Source organism: Uloborus diversus, chromosome 1 (assembly GCF_026930045.1).
Source record: "Uloborus diversus isolate 005 chromosome 1, Udiv.v.3.1, whole genome shotgun sequence".
In the NCBI taxonomy this organism is placed as follows: Eukaryota; Metazoa; Arthropoda; class Arachnida; order Araneae; family Uloboridae; genus Uloborus; species Uloborus diversus.
In genome coordinates, this window is record NC_072731.1 from 152,676,309 (window position 1) to 152,696,347 (window position 20,039).

The 20,039-nt window shown below is 30.6% G+C and overlaps 1 pseudogene; it reads right to left on the minus strand.

Moving 5' to 3' along the window:
* Window positions 1-10,366: 10,366 nt before the first annotated feature.
* Window positions 10,367-19,433, minus strand: LOC129222165 (major facilitator superfamily domain-containing protein 6-like; annotated as a pseudogene).
* Between the last annotated feature and the right edge of the window lie 606 nt (window positions 19,434-20,039).

The following is a 20,039-nucleotide window of genomic DNA, read 5'->3' on the forward strand; positions in this document are numbered from 1 at the left end:
TCGACCTTCTCTCGGTTTTCCGCCATGGGCTTGTTTTGTTTGCAACGTGCTTTTGGAGGAGTGACTTTTCGACTGGAGCCGTTTGTCTTTTTTTTAGGTATAGCTGTGTTATTTCAAACTCACTGCATTGCAGAACGAGGAGTTGCTCGCTATTCTTCCTGATTTTTCGAAATAATCGGCTCTAATTGAAAACTTAGCCTTTTCTTATGCTATTTTCGATCATCTTTTCGTTTTTTTTTTTCATTTGCGCATGTTTTTTTTTTTTTTTTTGCAAACTTTACGCGCATTTATGAAAGCTATGTACGCTCTTAAAATGTCTTAAGAGTTGAATCTAAACCACCGAATGAGAGTGATTGCTGACTAGATGAAATGTTTTCGCCACAGCAAAGGGCATCCGCATACCAGATAAAACGGAAACTCAGGGATTTTTTATACTTTAATGAAATTGGGAATTTTGGAAATAATCGAGGAAAACTTTCAAGCTGGTTGGAAACACCGATGAGCAACCATTCCTGCATTTTTGACAAAGACTTGAGGAATCACTAAATTCCAATGTCATTGAATCTAATACTCGCTAGAATAGAAATATGGGGAGGGGGAGAGAAAGGAAAGGAGAAAAATAAAGGCAGCACGTGTTTGTGAAAAAAACGCTGCTCTTGCAAAGAGGGTAAGTCCGCAAATTGACCCACGATACTGAGGTCTTAAAACGTTTATATTTTGGACAATCTGAGAGGAGGGGGGGGGGCTACTCAAGGACTCCAGCATAAAATATCGAAAATGAATTGAAAACCATTTTTGAAGCTCGGAGTGGTTCGATATTTCTCCTCTGCAAAACTCTTAAAAATTTAAAAGTCAAAAAGTTTTAGGCTCTCTTTAATGATGTAAAAGTGGGGAGGGGGAAGTTTAAAAAAAATCAAACTGGAGTCTTAAAAACACTAATTTAGGCAATCTTTGGTGAATTTATGATATAAGGTTTTGGTGTTCTAATATGAAAATGTTTTGTAGCTGATGTATTAAAACTATTTGAGGCTATACTTAAATGACTTAAGTGAAAGGGCATTTGGGACTCTCTCCCAGAAAGTGTTTGTAATTGAAGTCTTAGAACTTTTAGGCTGTTTTTGGCAATGTCAAGAGGGAGGGAGGGGGCTCTCTTTGGGCGAAATTCCGAAACTGGAGTCTTAAAAGCGCAACTTTAGACCGTCTTTGGGTTCGGGGTTCCTCTTCCCCAAAAAATATTCAAAGCTGAAGTATTCGAAACTCAGCTTTAGGTAATCTTAGGAAGACTGAAGAAGAGGGAATTGGAAGCCTTTATCTCAATAAATTTATAATTTAAATTCTTAAATCCTCGGTGATGAAAAGTGGAAACCTCAAATTGAAGTCAAATTTAGTGAACTTAGGGGAAGGAGTTCGGGGGGGGGGGGGTTCTCTCCCCGAAAATTTCTCCGTGCTGAAGTATTGAAATGTTATTTTGGCTATTTTTGAGTGAGTTAAGAGTTAGAGAATTCAGGGGCCCTTCTCGAAACATTTTCAAAATTGAGATCTTAAAACTTTGGGTTGTCTATGGCGATGTGTGGAGGGGAGTTGCTTTCTCAATAGAAAAATAAATCTTAAACAAAAACTTACACTGCGTTTAGTAAACACAATGGAAGGGTGGGAGGGGGGGTATTCCGCACCCCAGCCCGAAATATTTCCATTTCTGAAATTTTTAGAGCTTTGTTTTGGGCTATGTTTGGATGACTTAGGGGAAGGGTGTTGGAAAATTCTTTCAAAAAGTTTCCGAAATCAAAGTATGAAAACTTTTTAGGCGGTCATAAGTCATGTTTGTAGGTAAAGGGGGTACTATTCCTACAAAAAAAAAAAAAAGAACTGAAGCCTTAAAAATTGAAATTTAGGACATTTGTAGTGAACTCAGAGCGAAAATATTTTGATGCTGAAATATTTAAAGCGCCACTTTAGGCTATATTTGAGTGTTTTAAGAGGGATGCGATTCGGGGACCCTGCCTGGGGTTAGGATTCAGTTCCCCTATTACATTTTTTTAATTAATGAATATTGGAAAGGGTACCTTGTTCAAAAAATATATCTACTTCACTGAAGCTTTTTTTTATTGCTAATTTCACCACTTGGTATCTTATAAAAGAATTGTTTTTCAAATGAAGACTGTGGGGGGAATGGTGCCAGTTCATTATCATTAGTCGCCCATACCCTTCCCACACCTTTCCTTCTTTTGTGCTTTGTTGGCGCTACCTTGGGTAGACTTTCCGATCAGAACTGATTTATGTTGCAAAAGTGAAAATCTTATGTCCTAAGCGATTTTATTGCTACAATAAAAATGTTTACGATCGATAAAAAACTATTGGTGGGGAGCTCCGAACGCTTTTACCCCTAACATTATCCAACATTGTCTAAAATTGCGTTTTTTGAACTTCAATTTCGAAATATTGCCGAAGGAGGGTTCCTGAACTCCATCCCTTCAATAGTGCATTCAAAAGGGAGTACAAACGTTATGAAAGATGGAGTACAATTTCGTTTTTAAAGCTACAATTTCGGGGAGAGCCCAGAGCGCCTCCCCCCCCCCCTCTTTCTCTAATATTTTTTGAAGGTTGCCCAATGTTGTGATTTTCGGACTATCAGTTTGAAATAATTGATATAAGAGTCCCTGAACCCCTCCTTTCCCGGAACTTTATCAAAATGGCCTACCATAGCGTTTTTTGGACTCAAATTTGGAAAAATGTCTGGGGGAGAGCCCCCAGACCCCCCCCCTTATTGCCGGATATTAGGTTTTTTGGAATTATGATGCCAAAACGCTTAAATACTGCAATTTAAAGGATTAAATTTTAAATCAAACACAAATTCCAAAACTGGCATTATTAAAATCTACAACATTTATACACAAATTTTTCCTTAAGCCCGCATGCGGGCGGGGGAGGGGGTGTTGGGCTGAAAATATTTTCCGTCTTGAACACATCACCATACTTGCACCCATGGGCTAAGGTCCTAGCGGAAGTCTTCAGCAAAAGAGAAAATATAGGACAAGTTGAAAATTATAGTCTATGCAAAGTTATTGTCTCAACAATAGAATTGTATAGTGGACAAAATGGGTGAGTTCTACGGGTTGCATTGGTTGTTACATAAATACTGACTAATTAACCCTCAACATTCTTTTATTACAGCTTTTTATCAACCCTGGACAATGTTATAAACATATATGGTCAACTGCCAAAACAAAGTGGTATTTTATTTAATATATGCACTTGATTATGTAAAACTGACAGGGTGACTAACATTTCATGTTTTTCAAAGATAGTCAGAATTGACATGAGCACATCTGACAAATTAAAAACTGATTTTTTGAATATTTTAATAGATGACAGCTTTTACAATTTGATACACAACACAATATATTTTTGAAAAATATTTATTACTGCCAAAGAAATTTATCACAAATACATTTATCACATAAAAGTAATACTAAAATTTTTTTCATAACAATAACAGGGTGGCGACAGATCAGGGAAAAGTCAGAGAACTTTATTAATCAGGGAAAAGTCAGGGAACTTTATTAATCAGGGAAAAGTCAGGGAAATATCAGGGAATTTTGAAAAAATAACAAAAAATCAGGGAAAATTGATTTTTTGAAGAAAAAAAAAATTTTTGCTTTACAAAATTAAGTACTCTTAATTCCCTTCCTCATTTTCCGCCAATTATCTGTTCAAAAAAAAAGTAAAATTAATGAGGTGCGATTATACACTGCCGCATATTTGTGCATCTTTTTTCCGCAACGTCAAAGTATTGAATCTTACTTATTAACCACAGGATGAACTTCCTAAGATTGCTTTTGTGTCTGTTACGTTGTTTATTTTACCTAGCTTGAAATTTCCTTTTACGCTTTCAATACTACAAAATAAACAACCTGACAGGCAAAGAGGAAGCCTTCAAGTATGCCTTAGCTCCTTTGCCTTTATTCCATTGTCTCGAAGTAATTAGCGTACTGTAATCACGATTTCAAGAAGAAATCTTTGGTTTTTGAATTAATACTATAAAAGCTTAAAAGTTATTACTTCTTCACGTTTTTAATTTAATTTCTGAAATTGAACTTTCAATTTAAAAAAACTTTGTTTTTTGCTGTTATACTATTCGTTGTCACCGCAGATTATAAAGGTTTTCTTTTCTTCAGACTTTTGTGATTCTTTAATTTTATAACCAAGTTATATTCTTCCTTTATATATTTTGAAATTAACTAATTGCTTTTTTTTCCTGTTTTTTCCTTGCATTTCAAAGTTGTTTGTTACAAAAGCAATCTAAGATTTTTTCTCGTTACATACTGAAATCATTTGAAATAGAGTTAACTTGTGTACTTAAGTAAATATGTTTATTTTTTTATTGTTAAAATGCTATATTCATTCATTGAAACCTATTTTCTTGATTAGAGAAAAGCTCCCTATGAATGGTTGTCAAATGGTTTCATCTGTTTAGCATAAATATGTCAATTAGTTATATAAGAATAACTACATTACTTCTATTCTTTCACTATTACTTGTTAGTCTTGCAACAATTATTATACTGTTTGAAAACTTAGTTCAAAATAATTTCTATTACTTTTTAGTTCTATCATTAATACACATGTTTTTAAAAGTAATTTTTAAGTTTCTTAAAATTCTTATGCTAAGTGGTTTCTGGAAGTAAAGTTTTTTTTTATATTTTTCTATAATCTTTCCATTTGTATAAAATTTTAATATACTGTTTTGTAGGTTATTCTCTCCCCCCCCCCCCCCCAAAAAAAAAAAATTGTCTTGCTACTTTTTTTAATAAAACGGTTAAAAAAAAACATCTTTTTAAAATCTATCTTTAGTTCAACACCTTTACATAACTTAAAACGTTTAAAATACTGCATTTTATACAAATATACAATGGATTTCAAGTAAAGCAAAGAAAGAAAACCATTATCATTGGTAACGTAAATCAGGGAAATTTGGTGAACTTAATCAGGGAAATCAGGGAAAAGTCAGGGAACTTTTTTTCACAGTTCCTGTCGCCACCCTGAATAATCAACTCTGATTTGAATGAAAATCAACATCTGTCATACAAAATTTTTTTTAATTCTGGATGAATCAACATCTATAAAAAAAAATTTTGAAAAGTATAAATCAGAAGCTCTAGCAGTGAATGGAAAGGAATACAAAATTTTGATTTTCCATTTTTATGGTTAAATTCTATGACATATCACAAGATTTATAAAGGTGCACTTCAGTATTAATCTTAAACAGTTAGCCCCTCTTTTTACTAAACATTTTTAAAATGTCTCTAACTTTTGAAATTTCTTTGTTATTGTTCTTTTTAAAAATTTAATGTTCAACAATTTTCAATTGTAATCAACAAAGTATGAAACTTTTAGTTTTTCTTCATATATATATATATATATATATATATATATATATATATATGAGTAAAGTAGGGGAAAAAAAGTAACAATCACTAAAATATGCAAGGGCGGTAGTATATCAAGTAAAGTAAATAGTTAAATGATTACTGAATGATTATAAATTTAAAAAAAAATTAAGTTTCTAATGAGACTGGAATTATGGTTTTATTTTTTGTGTGTAAGTATCTTTTTTGCCTGCTTGCATTTTCCTGTATATAGTGCATTATTTATAATGTATCATATTTGATTTTTAAAGGTAAGTAAACAAAATTTCTCAATGTTACAGACATGATTCCGAAAATGTTGCTACAATCAAACGGAACCTTTTGCAATTCATTACAAATCATAGTTTAAACAATGACTTATAAGTGTCAAATCAAAACTGATTTTTAAAATGAAGATTAAATATGAATATTAATTTTGTAACACCTAATATTACAAGCCATTTTCACTGTTTGTATGTGTATACAATGTTTGAAAAACATGCCTATTGATATTCATAAGCTACAAAAAAAAAAAAAAAAAAAAACTTGGACTTTTGACTGATTAATAACTGAACCTGCTGGTTTCAAAATATCAATTTAAGTGACTAAAATTAACAATGTGATAAGACATTTGATTTAAATGGATGCACATGGAAAGATGGATTTAGATTCTACTGTATTATCAAAACATATAAAGTAATAAGTATGCAGGAACTAAATTGTTATTATTACATTACAATGCAATATTTACAAGCAACCTATTTACAAAACATAATTATCTTGCATGAGGTGTTCCAAAATATACACTTTGATGTGAAAAATATTCTTTAATTAACTTTTAAGTAGAACATAAAAACAATTTTTAAAAATGTCAATATATAAAATATTTTAAATAATGATTTGAATATCTCATATGAATTGATTATTTCAGAAAGGGCGTAAGTCCAACGGATTTCCGTAGGACTTCTCTTCGATGCCCTTTCTGAAATAATCTATTCATATGAGGCAATGAGAAGCAACAGGATATAAGTGAACATTTCAAGTTTGAAGTGAAAGGTGTTTAAAGTTTTGGTCTTAGGTAGGCTTTCATTGATTTTCTTTAAATCATGCTGTATACCAGTACCTACCAGGACTACTTGTACTACGGAAGGCCCAAAATAGAAGATAGGTTCTCCAATCATTTGCACAGGTTAATTCCATATTTTTAATTTTAGCACTTACATGTCTTTGTTTCTCACTACCTCATACGTCCAAATGAGAACAAATGAGTAATTTTTAAATTGTTATAGCACCATTTGGATAAGAGATTTATCAAAGTTCTTAAATTAAATGTAAAAGTCATGCACTGCATCCCTGCATGAACATTTTTAATTCAACTTTCATCATTTTCAATATAACGGGTGCCTGAACTTAATAGCAAAATATTTAAGAAATACTTTGAAAAAGGAAATAGCAAAACAAAAGCATACAAAATTTCTATTATTTTGTATCTAATGAACATCTCGATATGTAGGCGATTTTCAGTTTTTTTCTCCCAGAGTTCAATTTGTACAAAAAGAAACTTAGGAAATGAAGTTTTCGCTTCAACTGAAGTAAAACATCACATATTTTACAAATCAAATTAAATGCTACACCTATAATATTAAGAGATTCATTTCACACATTGAATGCAGAATTTATATTTAGATTCTAATAAAAAGAAAAACAATTGAAACAATATGACTAAATAAATTAGTTAACTAAATATGCTAGAAAATGGGTAAAAATAAAACGAAAATAGTTTTTATTCTCAGCAATTGCTTTTCAACTTAACATTACTTTGAGTTTCAACATATGATAATGTATATGTTACTATGAAAGTCGGAAATCTACTAAATGTCAATATTAGCTGGTGAATATCCACATTCACACATCAAAGATATTGGTGGAAGACCAAATATTACCAATGAATCAAGTGCGCAAAAAGGATTCTCCAATTTTGTTCTTTCAATGTAATATATATACAGTGGCGAACAAAAAACTTCACTACTTGAAGAATTTTAAATTTTTACGAATTATACCTTGAGAAATAAGAGACCTATTGTTTTATAACTTATGTCACATAAAAAATATTTTTCAGATAGCAAATTTCAACAAAAATTAAATACTCGTTCATTTAGGGGACCAGCAACAAACTGTTGCTTGATTATCCTTCATCATAAATTGCATGGAATAAGCTGTTAATTTCAGCAATTAGTTTACTTACTATGTACAATAATTTTATAGATTTTCATGAAAGTATACTTTATATGAATGAAGATACAGTAGAACCTCCATGAAGGGCCATTATAAAATTTTTTTATTAAATTTTAATTAATAAAATAATATAAACTTAGAAAATTGAATAGTGTTTTTTATTTAGCATATATAAAACATTTTCAGTATTTAATCTTAAGTGTTAATAATAATGTTTACTGTGATATTATACTACTAATTACACGCCATGCATCAATTCATCTACCTTTGAATAAGGGACACCTCTATTTAAGGGACAAAATATCTGGTTCCCTTAGTCTCCCTTATTGAGAGGTTCTACTGCATAAGCATTTCTTTAAAGAAGATTAATTTTGCTCACATGTTTTTCGCTCATGACACGCAGTTTTCCGTAATGGCTTGCCAAACTTTCAGAAAACCTGTCAGCGTACAAGAGAATTATCATATACTAAAATTTGAAGAAATATGAACATTTAAAGCAATCAATTTCTCACTGGGCTTGCACAAAAGAAAGTAATTTATAACTTTTGAAATTTTATAGTTAAACAGTTTGGCTTCTTATAATTAAAAAAGAAAAACAGTTAAATATAAAAAAATATTGGCAACCTAATGAGCTGTACTTCAGTTATTCTCAAATAAGAGACAAATCATTAGGGATTATTCCCAAATAATGTTTTTATTAAGTGTCACACTGAGCGATTGTAGGCAAGTGTAGCAAAGCTGTGAATGATCTCGTATGATTTGTCACCTATCCCAGAATAATTGAAATACGGCTCACGAAGTTGCCAATACATTTTAAAGTTTTTATGATATTCAACTGACATTCATTTAAAAGTTGGAAAACTGAACTGGTATGAAATTTTTTAAGTTATAAATTGCTATCTTTCATGCATGTGCAGTGAGAAATTGAATTGCTTTAGATGTTCATATTTCATCAATTCTTCAAAATTTAAATTTTAAATTTTAATATAATAATTCACCTGTATGTTGTCAAGTTTTTTGAAAATTTGAAAAGCCATTACAGAAAACTCTGTGTGCTATGAGCCAAAAACGTGAGAGCAAAATTTATTCTTAAAACAAAAACGCTTATATCTTAGTAAATATAAGTGATACTTTCACGAAAATGTATAAAATTACTGTAAATAGCAAGTAAACTAATTGCAGAAATTTAGATTATTTTGAGCTATTTGCGATGAATAATGATCAAAAAACTTTTTCGTTGTTTTCAATTTATAGCTGGTCCCCTAAAAGCTTGTGTGATACAATTTTGTTGAAACTTGTCAGTTGAAGCATACCTTTTATGTGACAAAAGTTACAGAATAATTGTTTCCTTATTTCTCAAGAAATTGGTACAAACGGGAATTTTTGCAAGTTCTGCAGTTTTTTGGCTGCCACTTTGTATACACTCACACAAGGGGCTGACCAAAAAAAGATACACAGGAGAGAGAGAGACCTGTAAATGAAATTTAATTTCAATTTAGTTCTAACTAAGTTTTAAGGTAAATAAATGGCAAAAGGATTCTTTTGAAATTAATCACCACACTTAGGCAAACAAATTAGTATAAAAATTTATAACAAAAACTCCTAGAATAACAATTTATCTATGTGAAATGTTTTAGCACAATATTTTGAAATTTAGTAAGGGGAAAACCAGGAAGAATTGGACAATCGCATTTATATGCTGAAATTAAATGTGAAAAAGGATCTCTAGCTTATCTGATAGCACTAAGAGTCTAAAGGTGCTACATCTACTTGACAAGCTAGACATATTTTTCTTTTTTTTAGCATATAGATACAGCTGTTCCATTTCTCTCTTATGCAAAATCGTAAACACCTTGTGTCAAATTTTTCACATTTAGATTACTTAACTTGATTTCAATTTGAGAAAAACTACATGACGAAAAAAGTTAGCTATGTGAAATTTATTCAAAGTGTTCAGGATGAGGTGATTTATTTATTTTGAAATCACAAGGCTGAACAATGGTTAAGTTCCTTAACCAAAACACCACACTTTAACAAAAAATCAGAAGTCACAAAAGTCCTTTTTTAAAACAACAGCTGCAAAACATAATGAATAATTTCATTTACAATTTTACTTCATACAAATATAGGCTTTCCTTCAAATAGTATTGAGGGGTTTTAAGTACATAAATAATGTTTAAACTCCCAGTCAGTCTGGGGAAATTTTTGAAACAAAGCATATGAACTTAATTGCTAAATCTTGTAAATTATTTTCTGCCAATTAAGAACATATTTGCATATGAAATTATCACATCACATTGAGTATAATTAAAGGAAAGTTATCCATTAATTATCTATTTCAAGTTAACAAACATTCAAGATCTATTCAACATTCAAATTTTAAATGATTTTAAAAAGAGTTACATTTCAATAACAAAAAGAATTAAAATGATTAACAAAAGATTAGACATTATTTATGTCCATACTTTTTTATTATTTGTAATTAAATTTCATTTATGCTAAAAATGAGATTCAATATAAAAGCCTAAAAAGGATCTAAAAAATAATTTATCCAAGAAGATAAACTCATCAATAGTATGTAAAATGCAATAAATATTGAAAATAAAGCAAAATGAAATGAAATTCATGCACAACATACAAGTTAACTTGATGAAAAATATGTTTGAACACTTCATAACGGTAAACTTTTTTTACAAAAAATAGTAGAAAGTGTTGAATACAACTTCTTCACATGAATGATGCATTTTCTTCTGGGGGAGCTGCCTCTTCTTGGGCCCTCAATGATTCTAAAACAATGAAAATATTAAGTATGATTCAAGTATTCTCCATAGCAGAAGCAGCTCGAAATTCATTGCACGTGATTCTTGAGAAAGTCCAGACGTTTTTAAATTTAAAAGGAAAAAACATAAAATTATTAAAGAAAATATAGTCTTACATTTCAGCTAATGAATATTCATACCATATTTTAGAGAATAAAATCAAGAGGTAGCATGTATTTTCATTAAAACCTTACATTTAGGCATTTCTCAGGGTTGATTCAGACTTTATGATTAATTTAACCCTAGAGAAGTTGTGTTTCCTTTTGTAACGCTAGTGCTTGCGCTTCGATCTTTTCCCAAATGTAGCGATCCGTGAGATGAAAGCAGAAGAAAATATGTGCCGAGGAAAAAATGACACCTGACTAGGATGGCGCGCTTTTCGTCTAAACGACCAACATACACTTCCAAAAGCTATGCAACCTTGAAATACCGAAGAAATTCCTCGAAACTAAGTGCGTGGGCTGGGGAGAGTCTGACCTTCAGCTACACAGATGTGCCCCATTATTAGAATAAGGGGTGGTGGGATACAGCGAAATATCTGACAACGAGCAGGGAATCGACCGAAGAGCGACTTCTCTAGGGTTAACATCAATTTATTTCACAGGCTATTTTTTGATGTTTCATTTACATCGCAGACTCCTCAAAAATTTTTTGCGACTGGGAGTGTAATGTGAATTGAAGAAAACAAAATTTGTTCATTTATGTGCCTTTAATCACTTGAATGGTTTATCTCTGAAAATTAAAATACATAATTAGCAGCTGTAACATCATTAAAGCATTTGATTTCCTAACCTAGCATCAGTTTTTCCCTCTTAGGGTTGTGAATAGAGCTAAATTTAGTTCCTTACTGCCTCCTCTTAAACTAATAAGTAAAACTTACCTAGCATTTGAAACAACTTAAGTTTTTAAAGGATTGTTTGCTATGTTTAAAATAACACCAAAGTTTAAACAGAAATGTGGAATTCAATTTTTTTTTCAATTGTTTCTTGTGATGACAGGGCCAAATATTACTATTTAGGGCTTCATCAATTCCTATATTAATTTCCAATTTATTTAGAATTATTAGCTCTTAATTTTTAAAGTACATTATGTTTTCACGAGATGAATGAAAAAAAAATACACTGAAATTCCATTTTAACGAATACCAATACAATGCGACATTGTTTATATGGACTAACTAGGACCAAAGGCAAATCGGATGATCGTAAATAACAGGAGGAGCCAGAGGGGGCAGTTGCACCCCCAAGTTTTTTGCACAGAATGATAAGGAAATGGGCAAATTCAGTTTATGTAAATCGCAAATCAGCGACCATATCGTCACCTCAGAGCAACACTAAGACATTCACAGAAATAACACTAAGTAATAACCTACTGTTGCTCTGAGGCGACGATATGCCAAAAGTATTCTTTTTTTTTATACAAAACACGCCCATTGATTCTCGATAATAGTCGATGAATCTTGAGACATTTCTAAAACACAAGCGGATTTTGCTATTTGGATGTAACTCAAAAAATTGGAGCCAAATATTTAAGAATTAGTTTCTGAAAAAATGCATTTAATAAAATTAGCATTAAGTTTCAAGAGAAAACAAAAATTATTGGTATGAAATTTTCCTTCCTTTCCCATATTCTTCTATTTTATTTGGAAAATAATGAAATATTTTGAAATTTTACATGTGTTCTGGCCCGCAAGAATGCTTTTAATAAGAGGTGCAGCCCTCAGGCGGAAAAAGGTTAGTCACCACTGACATAAAATTTTTAAAAAGCTACAAAGTTTATACGGATCAAGGAGGTTCAACTGAACAATGAAATATCAGTTACCTTTGAGTTAAAATAAGAAATAACAATGTTAAATTGCAGATTTCTGTAAGGCACATGTTTCGGCATTACAAGGAACGCCTTTTGCAATGCAAAAGAAATGAGCTTATGGATGAAAACCCATCTGTTACACTATTTAAGATTTATTACAACAAAATTCTCGTTGAAATGAACAAAATTTGCGGTCTCATGAAGTTCGTTGTAACGAGAATTCAGTCTTATTTAATAATAAGATTCTGATACCATTATATATGATAAAAATTTACTGATATTTTGTTTAAAACAAACAAAAAAGTAAATAAATAACATTTTGTTTGTCCTACCTGATCATAGTCTGCTGACATTCAGAAGTGACTTACTTTGTTATTTATAATTATTTATTAGTAATATTAAATTACCTTTTTATATTAATGTTTTTCAACCAACTAAAGATATAATTTTTGATTTATTTTTTCCTTTATTTAATGATGCTTAATGTCTCTTCTTGTTAGATGCAGGTATGAGTGCATGCTTGTTTTATCTTTCTGTTAAATTGGAGAATTCCTTTTCCCAAAAATTTAAGTTTGCTGTGCCCATATGACGGATAAGATAACTAAATTAATTTCAATTAAATATGCAAAATATTTGTGCACATTAACTTCGTAAAACATTTTTGTCTTGGTAAATAAAATGAATTAAGAAAAAAATTTTGATACAATTTCAAAGTAATGAAAAGAAAAAAATCAAAATATATTACCTTTTTTGTCAATATATCTTACGATGAAACTTAAAATAGCGTGAAAAATACAGTAGGAAAACGAAATTATTCCAGCCCAGAAAAAAGTAAAACTTCCTCCTTTGCTTTGCATGGCAATGCCACTCAAAATATTTCCAACAGCCATTCCTAAAATTTAAATGCAAATATTTAACAAATGAATTTGGCAACGCAAGTAATTTATTTCACATGGTAAAAATTCTTGTTTGGATTGACATACAAAAATGCTAAGGAAAATAACTTGTTAAACATCATTAGAATATGCTTATTATCAGAAAAACAAAAAGTATTCAGTACGAAATAGGTCATCAGGCATTAATTTGTTGTGAAAACTAATGGAATAAATGATTACCAGATTACAACAAATTAAGCATATAAAAACATGAACATCATTACCAATTCATTATCTTTTTTTTTTTAATGGATACAAATTGTATTCTTGTTTTTAATACGTAGCGTAGCACAGACATACTTCTCCTGCACTGGTCACTAATCAACTGCATATTAGTGTATTTTAGGGTCTGCTTTCAAGCAAATAACTTGCATTATAGCTGTAAAAACTTCAAGTTATATTCTAAACAATGTTTCTTGATAAAAAAGAATTTAAATTATTTTTCTCAAAATTCAACCAAAAATGTTGGGAGTGGGATACACCCCCTGTAAATATGCAGATACTTTCCTTACTTTTTATTATATTAAGACAGGTTTGGAACAGTCAGAATTGGGGGGGGGGCATAAAATTGCTTGTGGGGATACTAATTCCTCTGGATGTGATCAAAAAACAATACAGCATAAATGAGCAAAATATTAAGTATCTCTGAAAATATTCAGTACCCCGGGAAAAAAGTGAAAGGAAAGTCTCTACAGAATGGGTTTCAAAAATATTTGTTCAATGTTTCAAAATGTGGAAACATTGCTTTTGTTAGTAGCTTTGCCTTTTGAATAATCTGTCAACATGCAGTTGAATATTCCACTATTGAGATGATGGAAATAAATATTTAAAAATATGATGAACTTATTATTTTATATTGGCACTTGTCAAATCAAATAGTAGTAGTTGATCTAAAATTATTTTTAAATAATTATTGAGCATTTATGCATAACAGTATTAATCGCCTCTCTCAGATTTAAATTGAAATAACAGCAAAAAATTACTAAATCCATGATAAATTGTGAAAAGAACGCATTTGTGTGTTAATAGCGAGAGTAAACCGGTTGATATCCATGAAATCAAAACCGAAACATTAAAATTTACTAGTAAATCGGAGATTTACAGATAAAAAGAATTATAAAAAAATACATTTGAGTGCTGTAAAAGTTTCGGTAGAATTTAGTGAAAAATTTCCCGTTTAATTTTCACCTAAAATTGTTCGCAAAGCTATCTGATTAGATGGATTAGATGGGGCATCTTCCTGCAGAAATTTTCCTGTTCGTGCAAAAAACAGAAAGCTTACATTTTTCGTCACAAAATCAATGGTAAAAGAGCTCAAAAAGTTTGGGAATAATGGTCTTACTTAGAAATGAAAATAAATTTTAACATTTTTGGTTAAATTGCAAAGAGGAGAAAAAATGAAGAATTTAATCAAAAGAACTTAGTTGGATCAGTTAATCAAGACGGTGAAGCTGTTCTTGTGTGAGGGGTATGAGGGTACATATCAGCATTAGGACTTGGTAATTTGTATTTTTTTTTGATGAAAAATGAATAATGCTGTTCATTTAAATATTTAAAAAAACAATTTTAAACTATTTGCCCAAAATTTGGTTTTTTGAAACAACTGTGTTTTTTATCAAGGTTACGATAGGAAGCCCAAAGAATTGAATTCAACGTTTGCTTCTGGTGCCACAAAAATTGTCCCTAAACTTAGAAATATATCCTCAACCTTAATTTTTTTTTAGATTTAAACTTAATGTAACATACCCAAAGTCTGAAGGCTAGATTACAAAAAGTACAGCATTGAAACGAAAAGCGAACTAGAAACAACAACACTCAAAGTGCGGTTGAACCCTTACTCAGAAATTGCACAAGGAAGTAAAAACAATGAAATCTAATCGCAGACATTTAAAAGCAGTTGTTGATACTGCATGATATTCTACTAAATAATAACTTAGTAAAAAGTTAGATTATTTACTAATTTTTTGATATTTTTTCAAAGTGTAAGAAGACTTTCAGGGTTTGTACGCTCCCAGAAAACTGGGAAAACCTGGAATTGTCAGGGGAAATGACATAGTCAAAAATGTCAGGGAAAAGTCCGGAAATTTTCCAAATGTGCCTCCCAATAAAAAAAGTGGCGACCTAAAAAACTTCCACAGCTGCCATTTTTGATCCTCATTACTTCCCAAGGAAAAAATTCCTCGGGTGAACGAAATTATGTACTAACTCAACAGGGAAGAAGACAATTTACTGCTTTGGAAGCACAACCTGAAGAGGGGAGGGTCGATCAGGGAAAATCAATTTTTTTTAATCGGAAAGTCATTCCAGTTACACATCCAGTTACATGTGAAACGTATTTGTAATTTTTGGTCATTCACAAGATAGAAGTAGACACGATCCTAAAATGCCTAAGTTTCCAAAAACAAAGCAGATGTTTTCTTTAGTTGCAAACTAATGAAAATAACACAAAATGATCTGCAATTTTTTTTTTTTTCATCATTATTATTTTAAATAATTTTCTTGAGAAATGAAAAATTTTGTTCCTAAAACTTAATTTTATCCTCATTGCCATAGACACAAATGTGATAAAAACTTTTAAATTGAATTGTAGTTTCATGAAGATTTATTATTTTTTAATTGTCTTCATGGGACAAATTCAAAATATTATTTCTTATTTTTGGGCATAGCTGCCATATTTGGTCACTCCCAAGATGGAAGTACACAAGACTTTTTAAGTGCCTAAGTTTGCAAAGACTGCATTGGATGTTAATTACAATGCAAACTATTGAAAACAGCACAAAATGTGCCCTTTTTCAAATAATTCGTAGTCATTTTCTGGAAAAATGCAAAATTTAATCTTCAGAACAGTTTTTTGTTCTAATTGATTTAGACAATTATGTGCTAAATATTGACTTTTTTGTTTGAACTGCAGTTTTTTTAATGATTATTAATTATTTATAGCTATTTTTATGCTACAAATTCAAAAATCTACTTATTATCTTAAATTTTTCACTTAGTCGCCATATTTGGTCGTTTGCACGATGAAAGTCGACGTAAACTTTCAAAAACAGAATTTGATGTTTATATCAATGTAAACTATTGAAAATAACATAAAATGTGCAAAAAGTTATGAATTTTTGAAAATTAACTATTACTTTCTGGAAAAGAAAAATTGAAATTTTAATGTAAGCATCCTTTAATATGCGAAAGAAAGAAAAAAAGATTATTGGCCTCTGATCAGCAGATGTTAGTTTTTGTTATTATGCATTATATGGTATGCCGATCGATGCAACAAGTTAATCATTTTTATACTGAAATTTAGCTTTGCATTTTGCTCAATATGTTTTGTGTTATAAAATAAAAAGAAGTATTGTAAACCAAAAGCGGATGCTAAAAGATGCTACCAGACTACAGCAAAATGCTATAATATTACGACATGAACATGACATCAAAGAAACGCTAAAATAAGCTGTAAGTACTCTGTTTTCAACAAGTAGTAAACAAATAAAAACGATTTTGAACAAAATGTTTTAAAAAACTTAAAATTTTGAGAGAGAAAAAAAAAGAAAATCCAAGGTTTTTTTTTTTTTAAATTTAAGGGAAGAAGTTTTAATTCTTCTGCATTGTTACTTTAAACAATTTTAATTTTTTTTGAAACTAATGCTAGTTAAACTTAAATTTTTAATGAAGCGAGTAACCTGGAATTTTCTAAAAAACAACCTGGAAAAGTCAGGGATTTTTTTTTTTAACCACAAGTGTATAAACCCTGACTTTTGTGAGATTCTGGTACTTTTTGATTATTTATTTCTTAAAAATTAAGTTTTATTATGTTATTAAAAAATTTCATGTAGTTTTGAAAATAATAGATCATAGATCTTATAATTAAATACCTATTTGAAAATAATAATTTTAACCAATGGATAGGGGCATATTTCATTAAAAATTGTAAGTGTACAAATACTTTTTGGAAAATTTTACACAAAAGGTGTTCGTAGTTTTTTTCTTTTTCTATATATGTTAACTTAAACTTTTGTGATACCACATAACTAAAATATGTTGCTTCTAAAAACTGTATGAATTTCATACTTACATACAATATTGAAAAGTTTTTTTTCTTTTAATTTTTATTAATTTTTTATTTATTTATTTATTTTTGGTTGTGTGCATGAAGAGGGGGGGGGGGTGACACCCATGCTACATACTTCACTGAATTATGTACAAACTTTCTCTCGCATTTTCAAAATATATTATGCTTTCACCAAAAGGAAAAATAATGCTGTAATATTTAAACCAAAAGTCAGCAAGTTAGATGGGTATTCATTTTTTGTTGTTTAATTCTTATTTATGCTTGTTGATTTTATTGGTTGTAATTTTGCAAGTCAAACTTTAGTTTGCAGTTTTTAAAAATTAATCTCTCCATTTTTTTTTTTTTTTTTGGAATGAAGATAAATGCGTGAAAGGCAAATACAGCAAACTGCATACACTTTTTTAAGCTATCAATATATTTTTCAGAAACATTGTAGGATGATAAAGTAAGAAAAACAACATTAAAAAAAGCACAAATTTGCCAATTACAGCAGACACGTGTTTCAGCGTTACAGGGAACGCCTTTTTCAATGCAAAATGTAATGAGCTTATGATGAAAAGGATGAAAAGACATCCTTTTGTCGGATGTCTTTTCATCCATAAGCTCATTACTTTTTGCATTGAAAAAGGCGTTCCCTGTAACGCCAAAACACATGTCTGCTGTAATTGGCAAATTTGTGCTTTTTTTAACGTTGTTTTTCTTACTTTACTGTTCAGCACAAAGGTATTTATTTATCTTATTGTAGGATGATATTTATTTTACTTACCAAGCTCAAAAGCACTTCCAACTAAGCCTTGAACAGTAACTTCAGTCCCAGGTAATGCAGCAACATGAGCAAAGGAAGCCATTGTGGCATAAAATAAGCCATAGGTTGGCCCTTGAATCAATTCAATGGGAAGAACAAACCATGGATTTTTGAGGTAAGAGTAAGCAACAAACCTTAAGCCAAAACCAATAAAATTAACAGTTAAAATATTGAAATGCCCCAAATTCCTGATTAGGACACCCGAAAAAAAGAAAAACGGCAATTCCCCAGCAAAGCACTGGACAGCAGGAACAAGTCCCAGCAAAATTTTATTCCCTTTTAAGGAAGTTAAATGCCAGAATAAATAAGACCACATAAGGGCAGTAAAAGCACCAATCATTGAAACTGACAAAACGAATGCAATCATTTTGAATCGACGAATAATACTTCCAATATCCTTGAAAATATTCTGTGAGCACTTTAAATTTTTAGTCATCAATTTTCGAGCCAAACAAACATCGTATATGATGAGCATAACATGCACGAGGGCTCCAGGTTGATACGCTTTTAGAAATGAGTCACCAGTAACAAAATCATTGAAGAAACCAGCCACTGGAGATAACAGACCCCAACCAATAGTACCCCAAAGCCTTAGTTTCCCATAGAGATGCCCATTCTCTCCTAACTCATTGAAACAGATTGCATCAGAGAATGAAGTAGTGACACCACATAAACTGACACACAAGGTCGTAAAGATTAAAAACAGCCAAAACTGATCACTACTATATTCTGGTTCCTGCTTTCCGGTGAAACATTCTTGGAGAGCAGGCTCACAAATTGAGGTGCAACTGTATGATTGATTGACAAAACAAATAGTATTCATCTTTTTCTGATCATGAGTCATATCTTTCACATTAAAGTTTTGCATGGAGTCATTTTTCTTCTGAAGATGAACAATAACTTCAGCAGGTTGCATTATCTTTTTCACACAATTCTCTGGTGTTGAATTAAAAGAAGGAGTTCCATTCTTACGAGCAGCGATACATTCAGTACAATATAAATAGCACTTAATAGTTTTAGAATCTAATGCAGCAGACTTGCAGTCCTGACTTGCTTTTACTTTAAAATGTAGATTTGTTCCAGTTGCAGTACAGAGTACTTCACTACTAATGGGAGTTTGTTTCCTAGGTATGGACATAACTAGTACAGAAGACAACACAATTATTCCTAAAAATATGAGCATTAAAGCTTTCAGATTATTAAACTGATCAGCAACTGCTCCAAAAAGAGGTTTTGCTAGCATTGTTACAACAGGAATGATGGAGTATATAACACCCACTGCAGCAGCAGATATTCCAATCTCCATGGCATATACAGGGAAATATGGAATAACACAAGCCAAAGCTGAAATTTAAAAAAAATATATATGAATTAAGTATAAGTATTGTTAACATAAAACAACTAAATGCAATATTTTGAATGAAAAAATATTTTGTATTTTTCACAATAAATCAATTTAATTAAAATTTTTTAGCTAAAACAGTAGCTTATATAATTACTAGAGCCAGTGCCAGATTTAACAGGAGCAAGCCAGGCTCTTGCCAGACTTGGATAAAATGAAAAGCTTTCTGCGAACACAAATTCTAGCTGGAAAATTTTCTGCAAGTATTATTTTGCCTAACTCACCCTTGAATAACAAATTAATTTTATATTCAAATATGAGAGGCAAAAAAAAAGTGCTTTAAATAATTTAATTTTTTTTACAATAACATATAGTTTGCTTTTTTCACCAACTGAAACCAACCAAAACCATTTTTTTTCACACATGTGCTTTAAAAGATTTCAACAGAAGTAAACTGTTTTTTTTTTTAAATCCCTTAATATATATATATTTTTTTTTTAAATTAACATTAGCAGTTTGAAAAAAATTTCTGCAGAGCCAAAAATTTTCTGCGAATGCCGTTCGTCTATATTATGCAAGACTGCTAAACCCTTTTATATATATATATATATATATATATATATA